The 15,331-nt window shown below is 38.8% G+C and overlaps 2 pseudogenes across 2 annotated transcripts; both read right to left on the reverse strand.

Annotated features, from left to right (window-relative positions):
* Window positions 1-4,323: 4,323 nt before the first annotated feature.
* On the reverse strand, window positions 4,324-6,255 carry AT3G43563 (annotated as a pseudogene; the record flags this gene model as incomplete). Its single annotated transcript has 1 exon — window positions 4,324-6,255.
* Window positions 6,256-6,926: 671 nt separating this feature from the next.
* AT3G43566 lies at window positions 6,927-12,191 on the reverse strand (annotated as a pseudogene; the record flags this gene model as incomplete). The annotated part of the gene is made up of 1 exon: window positions 6,927-12,191.
* Between the last annotated feature and the right edge of the window lie 3,140 nt (window positions 12,192-15,331).

Raw genomic sequence — 15,331 nt, forward strand, 5'->3', positions numbered from 1 at the left:
GAATAAATTTAAATTTACTAACCTTAACGAAACATAGCTCCATAAGCCTATAAATAAACAACCCGAAACAATATTGTTCATTTAACCTTTTGAACTCGAAATTCGATGTCTTTTATACCAAAACTTAGTTCCACGTCTCCTACTAAATTTCAGATCATTCCAAGTATGTTTGGATGTTCGTTTGATGTGTATACGGACTTGTCAGATTTAAAACTTTAGAAGAAAAATAGTTTCGAACAGGTTGAAGAAGCTTAGATAAAATACACATAAAAACGTTGGAATGTATATCGCACCACTCAACCTAAAGACATTAATACCAAAAACCTCTAAATATATGAACCAAATGTTGCTTTCAAAGGTCATGTCATAACTATTTTCTCCATTTTCTTTTCCTTATCTAATAATATAATCTTGTCTTATAATGTCACAATATGATCTCTTCTTCCTCACGGCAATGAATTACTGTCTATATCTATCTCGCTTCTCGCAAATCTATCCACATTTATCTCTTTCTCCTTCATTTTAACATGGAAAGCAAGTTGTTACCTAAATTATGATATTAATTGTTCATAATACAAGAGAACTCTCATCAATTAATTTTTTTACCTTTTTCTCGTTCTTGATTGAAATTGGTACTCCAAAAAAAATAATGTATTCCACAGTTTCAACACAAGTCTCCATATATTTTGCCCTGTTAGATATCATACAACTAAAGTATAGTCAACCAAAGTTTTTGAAAAGAACCACACAATAAATTACGTCACTAACCATAGCTGCATATACACTTACAGTTTCATGTAAACAATTTTCACTATATGAGCCTAAACAAATTTCCCATCAGAACTTCCTTTCACGGTCTTACATGTATGTAGTTACATGTCCTACTGTTCAACAATGATTTTTATAACGTAATAAAGAAAAGTCGAAGCTATAAGCTATTAAAGGACTCTAAGTCCATGTTTTGCTCCTTTTAGACACTTAATATCAACCTTAGTCTAAGACACAACATATGTCTTATAGCTTCAGGTCTGCTTATGGTGAATGTGTAATTCAGTTCAATTCCCCTAAAACACAAACATGTCGTTGCAGCTATAGGGGGTGTCAATCCAGTCCACTGTATTGCTAGCAATCAAGATGTGTACAGAAACAACTAAGTCAAGCCAGATTATAATGATGGTGGGTTTCTAGTAACAATCCTAGGTCAGGATTCAAACAAGTGAAAGAAAGAGAACTTAAGAGCCCTACTCGATCATTGGGTCGAGTAGAACCAACAGACAACAAAATTAAATAACCTAAATGCAATCAACAGGGGATACAAATAGGGGATACAAATAACAGGTAAATAAAAGTGCAATCAACATGAGATACAAATAAATCTAATAGAAGTTCTAAGGATGGATTCATTGATAAGGGCAACTCTAGGGTTCATCAGATGGCTAATAGGCGAAAGGTAGATACCCATGACGATAGATTCAAAAATCGGGTCAATCCACTCTCGTGACAGAGACCCCCATAACTCTACCACTTCCTAATCTCAACTCTCGTTGATGAAACATGGAAGAACGGGGTTTAAGAAACAATCAACCAAAGTCAATAGGCAGACAAGCCAATCCCTTGGTCGAGTCTACAAATCTCTGGAATTCGTAGGTCAGACATCCATTTGAACGTCTTTTGGACGCTGGACGTCTATGATCGAATCTCCACATTAGCAAGCGATAATCGCATAGGGGCCAAGCGAATCCAGAAGGGTATAAACCTAAACACTAACCACCTAATTAACCTAGAGATTACCCTAATCTAATCCATCCTCAAGATTCCTAATCACTACTCAAGCAACATTCTCAATAACACAAACCCAGAAGTTACTAAAATCATACCAAAATGTAGATCTAAACAAGCTAAGCAACTTTACTTAAACAATCAAATGCAAAAACGAAATAGATTAAGAGTAATTAAGGTTTCAAGATTCATAAACACAAAGAAAAACTGAAAGATAAAGCATAGATCCTTTGGACAAATCCCAAAGTGATCTATTTATACTAAAATGTTGGAAATCCTAGATTCACTAGAAGACAAGAGACTTGAGGCGGTTTGGGCGAATACTCGATCTTGGGGATCGCGTAAAGAGGGTGCTGCAAAGTTTGCGCCTTTGTGTCTATGCTCCGAGTGATCAATTGGTCGAGTAGATGCTTCATCCTCTCCTATCCGTATGCTCAGATGTCTGGTTGAGTGGGGAATGAGGAGAATCCGAAGACGCTTTGGTAGCTCAATAAGTCTTGTAGAGATGGTCACCCTTGGTCGAGTAAATGGATCGAGTAGGAGGGGCGAATAGATCAATTTGCTGTTTCATCTGAGGTTGCCTTGATCGAGTAAGAGGTTCGAGTAAACTGCAGCCTCCTTTGTAGCATCCTGGATCGAGGAAAGAGGTCGAGTAGAGTGATGCCTCTTCTGTAGCTGCCTGGATCGAGTGAATGGATCGAGTAGAGTCCTTTTTAGCTCCTTCTGCACCTGACAACACACCAAAACATGCAATGCATATGCAAGATGATCCTAGATGCCTAAGTGTGCAAAACAAGCTAAATGGTACAAAATGATATGATACAATGAGCAAATGCAAAGCTAAATGATGATAAACATACACCTAAAATGAGTAAAATACAGTGTTATCAACTCCCCCAAACTTATCTCTTGCCTGCCCTCAAGCAAACAAAAAAATCTTAAGTTGAAGGAGAGGTTTGAAGGTGGGGATTCAAAAACCGAAGCATGCATATAAAACGGGTAAGCTCAATGTCCATGTAGCTAACTCTAGGTTGTAAGATGATAGACCCTTACTTAAAAACGTTAGCCATACTCGTCACAATGAAACCTAACAACTTGCCTTAATCTATTCAAGCATTCACACCAACCAATTCCCTTTAACATTCATTAAGCACGAACAGTGGATCAAGCAATGCAATGGTTATGAACTCACTTGGTTTCGGGCTTAGGCCAAGAGACAAAAATCGTCCCTCTAATGGTTTGGTCGAGTAACAGGGCACGCTCAGAGAAAAGATTGAGCTTCAGTAGAATGCTAAAGGTAAAACCCAATGGACACATACAAGAACAGACTCCCATCTACCCAATGATATAGTATGATAGCTCAGAAAATGATCCCAGTCCCATAGATGTCCTAACTCTACCCTTTTTCTCATTCTTTCTCTCTATTTGGTTCATGTTCTAAGGGGTTGTCTTTGAAACGATTTAAGAGTCTAGCGGGTTTGGTTTTTTAAGCTTTGACAAACTAAAGGCTTTTCTTCTAATTTTAGCACATAGGGCGTTTTACCCTTTTCTTTGAATCACAATGCCTAACTTCTTTGAATTCCAAATCCTTTACTAGACTTAACACTTTTGTATCCCCCTTAGAACTCTAAACTCTTACTCTCTTTTTTTTTCTTTTCTTTTCATTCTCATTCTCACTCTCGTTCCCATTCATTCCATACACATTCCCAATCCCAAATACAAGTCTCCACCTAGTCCTAGCTAATCTCAAAAGCGTGGGCTAGGTCTACATGAAATACTGCTCTTGTCGGCTCATACCTAACACGTTATACCAAGTTCAATCGAAAAAGACTTCACAATCACACACAAATGATCTTTGGCTTGAAATAAGGTTAGGCTAAGGGTATGGGAAACTGCTCTAAAAATGAGAGACAGCTATTTGGATTAACATAGGGTGATGAAATGAATAAGATGATCCAAGTATGTATATGGTAGCCATGAGTTCACAAACAATGCATAGACATGATAATTGCAAATTCAGTTCAGGTTCTAATAGATAGGGAATGGCATCAGATAAGCGAGTTTCGATCAAAGTTGTGTAGTCAAGTTACAAATTCAAAGCAGAGTGCGGTCTTACTTCAGAGATACAATCGGTTGTGCAACAGAGAACTAACAACCTGGGCATTGAACTGACTTCATTGAATCAAAACATGCTTATCGGTTTGAAATCATCATTATCCCCTATGCAAATGAGCAATCCTAAATGCAAACACTCTATATACAATCCTAAAATGATATGCAATCTACATGACACTCTTTTTTTGTGAAATAATTTTCTGAATTTTTTTCAAATTTTTATGGTTTTTCTATGCCTTAAATGATGCAAAATTTGAAATAAGAAAAGAGAACACAATGTTAAACATGTCTAGAACCCTCCCCCAAACTTAAATTACACAGTCCCTTGTGTAATAAAAATCTGAAAGAGAATTCAACACCAAAGCACAAAACACACAAGAAAAATAAAAAGACGCTAATGGTATGTACAATGAGTGAGGTGGTGTTACCTCAGTTGTCAGAGGTGGGTTCCTGCTCGTTGATGCCATGGTAAGCATCCCAATTCATTCTCGAGTACTGCCCATCTTGATCCCACTGATTTTGCTCTACGTTCTGCTCGTTCTGAACCCACGGATTCTACTCGACACTTTGCTCGATATCACGTCGAGTATCTTGGTCGAGTGATCTTCTGCTGGACATAAGGAGGTCCTTGCTTCTTGGACGAACAATTCTTGTTTTTCTCCTTCTCTTCTGCTCGCGGTGCTCATGAGATGAATGTCTTGCAGGAGCTTGTGGGCGACTTACCTCTCGTTGCTCATAGGCAGATTGCCTTGATGGTGAAATTATGTGCCTTCTTGAAACCACTTCTTCAGGGCGGTTTTCTCTCACCATGGTGGCGCCTGAGGACGAACAGCTCAATACAGCCTGAATTGCGGCTATGGCCTTGCCACATTTTTCCAACATCTTTTCTTGAAACTTATTCCAAGCACTAATCGAACCAATATTCTTGTGCGCAACAGTCAGACTCTTACTCACTCTTGGTGGTGGCTTGTGTTCCTTGAAATGGAACCTACTCGCATTGTAGTTCTCCCAATTCATCTCCTCTGCTTCTTCATTCTCATCTCCTTCTTCATTCTCAGCTCCTTCTTCACTCTCAACCCTTTCTTCATTGTCTGGAGCCTCTCTCGTCGGGGGTGCTCGTTCCATGAAGAAGAGTTCTTCATTAGGCGGGTTGAAATCGATGTTACCTCTCACTGTGATGGTTGTGAGCTCTTGGTTGGGTAGGAGAAGCCTGGCATCCATTTCCGTTCTATGCTGAAACTTGAGAATATGCATCCCCTCATGACTCTGATGCTCAATAAACAAAGCCCATCTCAGGTGAGGAATGTCGATCCATCTAGGGGCAAAGGGAGTCGACTGAAGTGGCACTCCACAAGCCATTAGTATACGTGTTATCACCCCTCCTATAGAAATGGTTCTCTTCTGCTTATTCGCTAGTGCCTATTTCGTGAAACCACAAAGATGATTCAATAAACGCATTGATGGTGAAGCATAGTTGGTGTCACCCTTCATAGGCACTTTGTTCTTGGTGTAGACTAGGATATCTTTTAGGGCAATATCCAGCAGCTCTATCTCGCCATTGTTAATCGGTCCGGTCTTCTCCCTTGCGTAGAGGACGTTAGCCATTGCCTTCTGGAAGTACCGAATGCAGGGGTTTCGGATTGCGTTGCTCTTGGCCCTTGAGGACGAGAATTGTGCGTCATCACCTATTGTTACCCAAAGATCCGAAAGCTCCTCTTTCTTGAACTTAGGTTTAACATTAGTCCCTCTAGGGAATCCGAACATATCCTCAAGAGTTTTGATAGCCAAAACATAGTCTTTTTCATAGACTGCGAATGTGATATACCCAAGCCCTTCTTCTCTTGCTTCATGGCTAGATAGCCCCTGAAACAACTCTACTTCCAGAGAAGAAGAAACTGAAGCGCTTCAAGTTTTGTAGGCCGAGTGAGGGTTGGACATGAGACCCAAAAGACCACTCTTTTCTAAGAGGTACTCGACATCCTCTGTTATGCCAAGCTCATTCATGGTTTCGGAGTGGGGGTATCGAGTGCCATGGAATTCGTGAGCTGCCAAAAGCTCATAGTATCCATCCGGTGATAGCTTAGTCTTCTTCATCAAGGACTTAGTGGCTCTTGGAGTCATTTCAGGGACATAGTCTTCATCCCCACCAAGGTCTTCATCGACAAGACTTCTCTCTTCGGCCATAGCTCTCTTACCTCTTGCAATTTCCGCTCTTCTTCTATCACGAGCTAGGACCTTGGTGGCGTATTGACTGAACCGCCTATACTCTTCCATCTCCCTCTCAGGCCTAGTAGACCAAGATTCAGCCTCATCCACGTTGAATTCGGCGTCCATGGAGGATTCGTTGTTGTTTGAACTCATGGTGAAGCTAAACTTTCATAAATCAAAACTAAAGCTTAGTAGGTAAGTCTCAAACAAAGAAAACACTTGCAGTATGGATCGAGTGAAACAGGGGGGGGGGGCAAGTGATTTTTATTTTTTGGAGGAAGCCGAAAGCTGAAATTTTTGAGATTGTGTGAAGCAGAAAACAAATGACAGAGATGGTGTTGAAGTGTGCACAAAGAAGAAGGTGAGAAGAGTGATATCTTATCTTTTGGTTTTGATTTGAATGAGTGGAGGAGGATGGTCTCCTATGCTTTTTTTGTTGGGATAAGGGTGTTGACCAAATAGTGATTGAGCATGATGGGTAAAGGCTTTGTCCACCGAGTAATAGAATGACGGGGAGACAAGTGGGCCACTCGATCACCAAGCTTGGTCGTTTAGTTGCTTTACTCGACCAATTGATAGAGTAAAATGGTGATGCAACTTTACTCGATCAATTGATAGAGTAGAAATGCTTATGTTGTAGATATTTCTTGATCACAGAGTTCACAGCTCTACAAATCCTGATTTATTCCTGAATTCCAAAAACACTAAAAAGCATATCAAAATATCAAAATTAAATATGTACAGAGATAGACATGGGATTTCCTCCCAAGTGAGCTAGTTTAAAGTCTTAAGTTAGACTTCTTACTATTTTAGGCATTGATGGGTTCCTGGAGGTCAACTGTAGTTCCTTCAGGAATAGGGCAATCTGCACTATAACGTTTGACCCTCTGCCTATTCACAGTAAATTCAGAACTTCCCTCCTTAGTAAGAGTAATTGCCCCATATGGCAGTACCTCTTGATGGTGAAAGGCCCAGACCACCTGGATTTTAGCTTTCCTGGAAACAACTTGAGTATTGAGTTGAAAAGCAGAACTTGGTCTCCAATGTTAAAATGTTTTGGTGAGATCTTTTTGTCATGAAAAGCTTTTGTTCTTTCTTTGTAGATTTTTGAACTATCATATGCTTCCAGCCTAATCTCTTCCAGTTCATGCAGGTCGACTGCTCTTTTCTCTTGAGCTCCCTTGATTTCCAAATTCAAAAGTTTGGTTGCCCAAATGGCTTTATATTCTACTTCAACTGGTAGATGACAAGATTTCCCATATAGAATCTGGAATGGGGTTCACCCAATAGGCGTTTTGTATGCGGTTCTATAGGCCCATAAAGTCTCATCAAGTTTAGCTGACCAATCCCTTCTTGAGACACCAACAACTTTTGTGAGTATAGCCTTGATCTGTCTGTTTGATACTTCCACTTGGCCACTGGTCTGAGGGTGATAGGGGGTGGCAACCTTATGCTTAACCCCATGTTTTCTCAATAGACCTTCAAAGACTTTTTTTATGAAATGTGAGCCTCCATCACTTTTCACTACCTTCGGAATTCCATACATAGGGAAAATAATGGATTTAAACATTTTCAGGACTACTTTGTGGTCGTTGGTTGGTGCTGCTATTGCTTCCACCCACTTGGAGACGTAATCCACTACTACCAGAATATAAGCATTTCCATATGAGGGAGGGTTGAACGGACCCATGAAGTCTATTCCCCACACATCAAAAACTTCTACCTCAAGAATTGGATTCTGTGGCATCTCATTCCTTCTGGATATGTTCTCAACTCTTTGGCATGGATCGCATTTCGCTATAAATTCCTGAGTATCCTTAAACATTGTGGGCCACCACATACCTGCTTGCAAAATTTTCTGAGCAGTCATGAAGGTTGCGAAATGCCCTCCATAGGTGGATCCATGGCAATGTCCTAGTATACCTTGAATTTCCCCCTTTAGAGACACACCTCCTGAATAGCCCATCACTCCCCTTTTTATACAAGTACGGCTCATCCCAATAGTAATGGTGGATGTCTCTAAAGAACTTCTTTTTTTTATATGCATCCAAACTCTGGGGATCATACCACTAACCAAATAATTGACTAAATCTGCATACCAGGGCAACTTTTCTTCTTCAACTACATATGCTTCTTTCAGCATGTCCTTTGTGTTGAAGCTTTTGTTAACAAGGTCGTAGAACATAAGCTGTTCTTCAGGCATAGTGTCATCTATCGGGACCGAATCTTCAATTCTCATCCTAGAGAGATGGTCTGCAACTCCATTCTCAACATCTTTCTTGGCAATGATTTCCATGTCAAACTCTTGAAGCAATAGTATCCACCTTAGAAGTCTTGGCTTGGTTTCCTTCTTGGCACAGATGTGCCTTAGTGCTGCATGGTCTGTGTAGACCTTCACTTTGGAGCCAACCAAATAGCTTCTAAATTTCTCAAAGGCGAAAACCACAGCTAATAGCTCCTTTTCTGTGGTTGCATATTTTGTTTAAGCTTCGTCCATCGTTCTACTTGCGTAGTAGATGACGTGAAGTTTGCCATCAATCTTTTGGCCTAGGACAGCTCCAACTGCTTAATCGGATGCGTCACACATGATCTCAAATGGGTGGTCCCAGTTAGGTGCTTGAACGATAGGGGCAGACACCAATGCTTCCTTTATCAAATGGAAAGCTTTGAGACAATCTTCATCAAAGTTGAACTCAGTTTCCTTGCACAGCAATCTAGTGAGGGGTCGAGCAGTCTTTGAAAAATCTTTTATGAACCTCCTGTAAAATCCTGCATGGCCTAGGAAGCTCCTGATATCCTTAACTGTCTTAGGGGGTTGCAGCCTTTATAAACATGGTTAGCTAGCCTTCTAACATTTGATCAATGAATGGCAAGGGAAAATGGTCCTTTCTAGTTGCAGCATTTAGTTTCCTGTAATCAATGCACATTCTATGTCCTGTTATAGTCCTAGTGGGAATGAGCTCATCTAAATCATTTTTAACTACAGTCATTCCTCCCTTCTTGGGTACACAGTGCACATGAGAGACCCATGTACTGTCAGAAATTGGGTAGATTATATCAGCATCAAGCAATTTAAGAATTTCCTTTTTAACCACATCTTTCAAATTTTGATTTAATCTCCTATGTGGTTCAATACTAGTATATAATTCATTTTCAAGATGAATCCTATGAGTACATAAACTAGGTGAAATTCCTTTAATATCAGCTAAAGAATACCCAATTGCCCTCCTATACTTTCTAAGCTCATTCAACAACTGGTTCACTTGTTCATCACGTAGTCCATCATTAATAATGACGGGATAAGTGTCATTTGGACCGAGAAACGCGTACCTCAGACCTTTTGGAAGAGGCTTAAGGTCAACCTTTGGAGCTTTGAGTTCTGACCAGTCATCTGAACTTATATTCTCTCCTCCATGGTCGAGCATCTCAATAGAGTTTGTTTTTTCAGCGATTAGGCTCATGGTGCATCCTGATACTGCTTCTTCTGAGGGAACAATCAATTCCTCAAACACTCTTCTGGTCCGTCCAATGGTATGTGGGCGTCAAGATACTCTTTGTACCCTTGGGTTTCTAAGTGTAGGTACCCTTCTTCTCCATCGTTGGTTAAGGCACTTGCTAGGTGATCTCCTTCTATAAGTTCTTCCAGTAATTCGTTAGTCAATCTATCCATTTCTTCGATCCAAAAGACTTGGCCATTGATTGTCGGTTTTTTCATAGCTTTGTTAATGTCGAAGGTCATTTTCATCTCCTTCCCTAGGTTTAGGTCGATTTTTCCCTTCTTGACGTCGATAATAGCTCATACAGTAGCTAGGAATGGTTTTCCTAGGATCAATGGGTCTTTTGGCTCCTCATCCATCTCCAGTATTACAAAATCAGTAGGGTTGTCTATTGATCCGACTTTAACAGGCAGGTCTTCGAGAACTCCATGACGTATTCTGACTGATCTGTCGGCTAATATCAGTTGGATACCGCATGGCTTGTATTTACTAAAACCCAATCTTCTGGCTACAGATAGGGGTATGAGGCTAATTGAGGCACCCAGATCACATAGGCATTTACTGAAAGATAATGGTCCTACTGAACAAGGTAGGGTGAAGGATCCAGGATCTCTCAACTTTCTTGGTATTATATTTTTCTGGATGATGGTGCTGCATTCATGGCCTATTAACACCATTCCCTGCACCTCCTTGGTTCTTTCCATAATCAGATCTTTGAGGTACTTGTGGGAGTGTGGAATGAGCGTGAAAGCATCCATTAACGGCATTCTTAGCTCAATCTCCTTTAATTGCTTATCAAAAAGGGTTTTGTATTTTTCTATCAATTCCTTCTTGAATCTTCATGGGAAAGGCAAAGTCGGTTTGAAGGGTGGCGGAGCAAATTCTTTATTTTTTTCTGAAGCTGCGACTTTTCTTTCCTCAAAAGTAGGCTTTGCTCGATCGAGTAGAGGGTCGAGTGAGTCTGAAGGTTGATCAAGTTTAATTGGTTCATTAGTTTGAACTTCGTTTTGATGCTGGTCCTCCCCTTCTTGAACTTCATTGTCCTCAGTGATCTTTTCTGTTGGCTGGTTGTTGATCAATTTCCTTTCACTACGGAGTGTGACTGCGTGTGCATATTCCTTGGAATTTTGAATGGCCTTTCCTAGATGTTGTCCTGTATACGTTGAGGAGGTATTGAAAACAGCTTGTCATTCCATGTATGTCATTTTAGATGTGAGATCCTCATATTTGCTTCTTAACGCATTGTAGGAACAGTCAACTTTACTATTAATCTCAGCCAATTGTTTTTCCAGAACTAGAGCTCTAGTAGTTTGACCCTGGATGATTTGTTGAAGCATTCGTTTTGTGTCAGGATCTTGAGCTACTGGTGCTTGTTGTGGTTGTTAAGTGAATCCTGGTGGTGGATTCTGCTGTTGGTAGCCTCCATTAAACTGTTGTGTAGGGACATAGCCTTGGTTGTATTGAACAAATGGCTTAGACTGATTCTATTGTGGTGGATACACTTGATCTTGAGGGTTAGCTACATTAGTGCTTCTGTAGGAGAGGTTTGGGTTGGGCTTGTAGTTGTTGTACCCCTTGTTGAACCCTCCTTGGTTCTGGATGTAGCACAGCTCTTCAGTTTGGTCATTCCCCCCTTCTTGCATTTGGAAGTGCTCCTCATCAGTGATGTAGTGTATCTGCTTCTGCTGAGCCAGCAGCAGCTTGTCTAGCTTTTCATTCAGAGCCTTGATATCCTTGCTCTTTTTATCCTCACTTCCTCCAGTTCCTCTCATTGAGCGATCATAGTCTTCATTGTAGCACCCATCAGATTGTGCTACATTTTCGACCAACTCCCATCCTTCTGCTACATCCTTGTTCAGGAAGTTTTCATTGGAGGCAGTGTCAAGTAGCATTCTGATCTTTGGTAAAGCTCCTCTGTAGAGTGTGCTTAGTAATGAAGCCTTCTTAAAACCGTGATGGGGGCACTGAGTAGTGTAGCTCTTAAACTTCTCCCAAGCTTCACAAAAAGTTTCATTGTTTTCCTGGTTGAAACCTGAGATCTCGTTCCTCAATCTAGCGGTGCGAGCGTTAGAGAAGAACTTGGCGAGAAAAGCTTTCTTACAATCGTCCCATGAGGTGAGTCTGGGGGTAGAGTCTTCTCCCAGTGGTGTGCCTTGTCTCCCAAAGAGAAGGGGAATAGTCTGAGCTTAAACATATCTTCAGTGACACCATTGATCTTGGTAAGGCCACAGAGCCTATCAAAGCTGTCAAGATGGTCTGGGGGTCTTCCATAGGTAGACCAAGAAACTTGTTTCCTTGGATCATTGAGATGAGACCACTCTTGATCTCAAAGTTGTTGTTCTGAACTGGTGGAGGCACTATCCCTTGTCTTTGGTGATGATTCCTTGGGGCATCACCAGCACCAATGTTTCTTGGTTGATCAACATTAGGTGGGTCTTGAACATCAACTGGTCTGTTATGTTGATCAATAGCAGGTGGTCTGTTCTGATCACAAGCTGCCTTTGCTTTGGTTTCTTGTAACTCACGAGCTATTTTGTCAATTCTGTCTCTGAATGGTAGTAGGTGTGCAGAACCTTTGGATCGAGTTTGCATGCACAAAGATTAGTACCTATACCACAAAAACAAGCAGACGAAAATATGAGTTCGTAACTTGATAAATGTAAAAGAACTTGATCTTAAAAGTTTCTGATATCTTGAATGTAACAATGCAACTATGAATTGGCAACGGCGCCAAATTGATAAACAGGTTTTTCAGGCCTGCTTATGTTGAATGTGTGATTCAGTTCAATTCCCCTACAACACAAACATGTCGATGCAGCTATAGGGGGTGTCAATCCAGTCCACTGTATTGCTAGCAATCAAGATGTGTAAAGAAACAATTAAGTCAAGCCAGATTATAAAGATGGTGGGTTTCTAGTAACAATCCTAGGTCAGGATTCAAACAAGTGAAAGAAAGAGAACTTAAGAGCCCTACTCGATCATTGGGTCGAGTAGAACCAACAGACAACAAAATTAAATAACCTAAATGCAATCAACAGGGGATACAAATAACAGGTAAATAAAATTGCAATCAACATGGGATACAAATAAATCTAATAGAAGTTCTAAGGATGGATTCATTGATAAGGGCAACTCTAGGGTTCATCAAATGGCTAATAGGCGAAAGGTAGATACCCATGACGATAGATTCAAAAATCGGGTCAATCCACTCTCGTGACAGAGACCCCCATAACTCTACCACTTCCTAATCTCAACTCTCGTTGATGAAACATGGAAGAGCGGGGTTTAAGAAACAATCTACCAAAGTCAATAGGCAGACAAGCCAATCCCTTGGTCGAGTCTACAAATCTCTGGAATTCGTAGGTCAGACATCCATTTGAACGTCTTTTGGACGCTGGACGTCTATGATCGAATCTCCACATTAGCAAGCGATAATCGCATAGGGGCCAAGCGAATCCAGAAGGGTATAAACCTAAACACTAACCACCTAACTAACCTAGAGATTACCATAATCTAATCCATCCTCAAGATCCCTAATCACTACTCAAGCAACATTCTCAATAACACAAACCCAGAAATTACTAAAATCATACCAAAATGTAGATCTAAACAAGCTAAGCAACTTTACTTCAACAATCAAATGCAAAAAAGAAATAGATTAAGAGTAATTAAGGTTTCAAGATTCATAAACACAAAGAAAAACTGAAAGATAAAGCATAGATCCTTTGGACAAATCCCAAAGTGATCTATTTATACTAAAATGTTGGAAATCCTAGATTCACTAGACGACAAGAGACTTGAGGCGGTTTGAGCGAATACTCGATCTTGGGGATCGCGTAAAGAGGGTGCTCCAAAGTTTGCGTAAAGACATAGCATATATATACTAACAAATAAAACTACACAATTAATTGAAAATATATACAATAAATTATAAATTACAAAACTACAAGAAAACAAATATATACAAAGTTTTTAAATATACCTACCATACATATATATTTTGAAATTTGAAATATTAAATTTCTATATAGATGTTTTTTATATTTGAGAAATTATTTTTAGTTTTTAATTTTTATGTATTCCAAATATAGAAAATACAATAGAAAAGACTTATGCTAATTATTTTCAATTTTCAGTTTTTCAGTTTGTATCTATTCCAAAAATACAATTGCAAAGACTTATGTGAATTCTAGAGAGATCTATAATTTTTCAAATATAGAAGATGTCTTTATATATATAATTAAATATTTGAAATTTAAAATATATTATGGTAAGTTTATTTAATATTTTTAATTTTTTTTTTTAATTTTGTTGTTTTTAATTTATTGCATATATTTTTAATTAATAGTATATTATATTTGTTAGTATATGTATGCAATGTTTGTTATTATTGTAAATTATTGTCGTAGCTCAGCGGTATATTGCCCCATATGAGTCCAATAGGTCATATGTTCGAGCCATTGTGGACGAGGATTTTGCATCATTATTTTCTAATGAAACGACGTCGTTTTGGAGATCTAAAAACGACGTCGTTTCGATTTAACAGAAATTTGTAACAGAAAGTTAATGCTGTTAACGGAAATTTAACGACGTGCCCAAAATGGCCAAGTCAAATGAAACTTTGTGATGTAAATGACATTTCGAAAGTTCATGCTTTTTTCGTCCCAAATTTGAAAGTTCGCGCTTTTTTGACATTTTTCCCAATTAAATTTTGTTTATTATACTATTACTCTATTAACTTTGAGCCAAATCAAAGATATGCTCGTCATTTGATACTTATTTACTTTCTAATTCATGAACTGAAACTTTTTCGTTTAATAAACTATTCATATTTTTGCATTTGTCAAAAACAGATTTCAAGATTGAATTAATTGATGATTGAAATATTTTTTTGTCAAAAATGGTAAAGAGATTCCTACCCAAGTCCATGGTCGCAGCTTTGCCTATATATGATAGATCTAATATTGTTTCCATGTTCGTAGCTTTGCCTATATATCTAATATTGTTTCTATGGTAACAGTTTTTCCTAGTGCAATAGTAAAATTTTGGTGGAATTCGTATAGCGAACAAAAAGTTAATACTGGCTGCCGTAGAAAAAAATGTGCTAGAACAAAAGGGAAATTGGCTTCAGAACCATTGATTAATTCAACTCAGCCCTATAAGCAAAACAACTTAGGACTTCCCATAATTACTCTTTGCAAAAGTTTTTAAGAGATAGATACTTCCAAAAATACAACTTCACTAATACAGTAAAATATTGTTTCTCTTTCTAATGAATGGATAAGCACCATATCGACTTGACCCCTAAGTTTTTACCCCATGCTACTCGTGGAGTTATTTGATATATTTTGGTGAAAATTATATTTGAGTGATGATAGTTATTAAATATAATCGTATAAATTATAATGTGTTGTTTTCTAAATTTTTTAAATTACCATTTAAAAAAATTCATTTTTCATATTCAAATTATTGCCAACACATGTCTTTGTATACTCTTCATATTTCTTTTTGTTATCTTTATTGTCAAATTTTCATGACCATGGTAGTCGTTACTTTCACCGTCTGCGTCGTTGTTATTCTCTTCTTCTTCCTCTTCCCCTTCCCATGTCTCGTCTTTTTCCTCATTTTCTTCCTCATTCTCTCCATCTTCTTCAACGTAAAACATTCGTTATTATGTGCTTGAAAAGAGAATAAATTTAAATTTACTAACCTTAACGAAACATAGCTCCATA

The sequence above is a fragment of the Arabidopsis thaliana genome, chromosome 3 (genome assembly GCF_000001735.4).
Source record: "Arabidopsis thaliana chromosome 3, partial sequence".
Lineage (NCBI taxonomy): Eukaryota > Viridiplantae > Streptophyta > Magnoliopsida > Brassicales > Brassicaceae > Arabidopsis > Arabidopsis thaliana.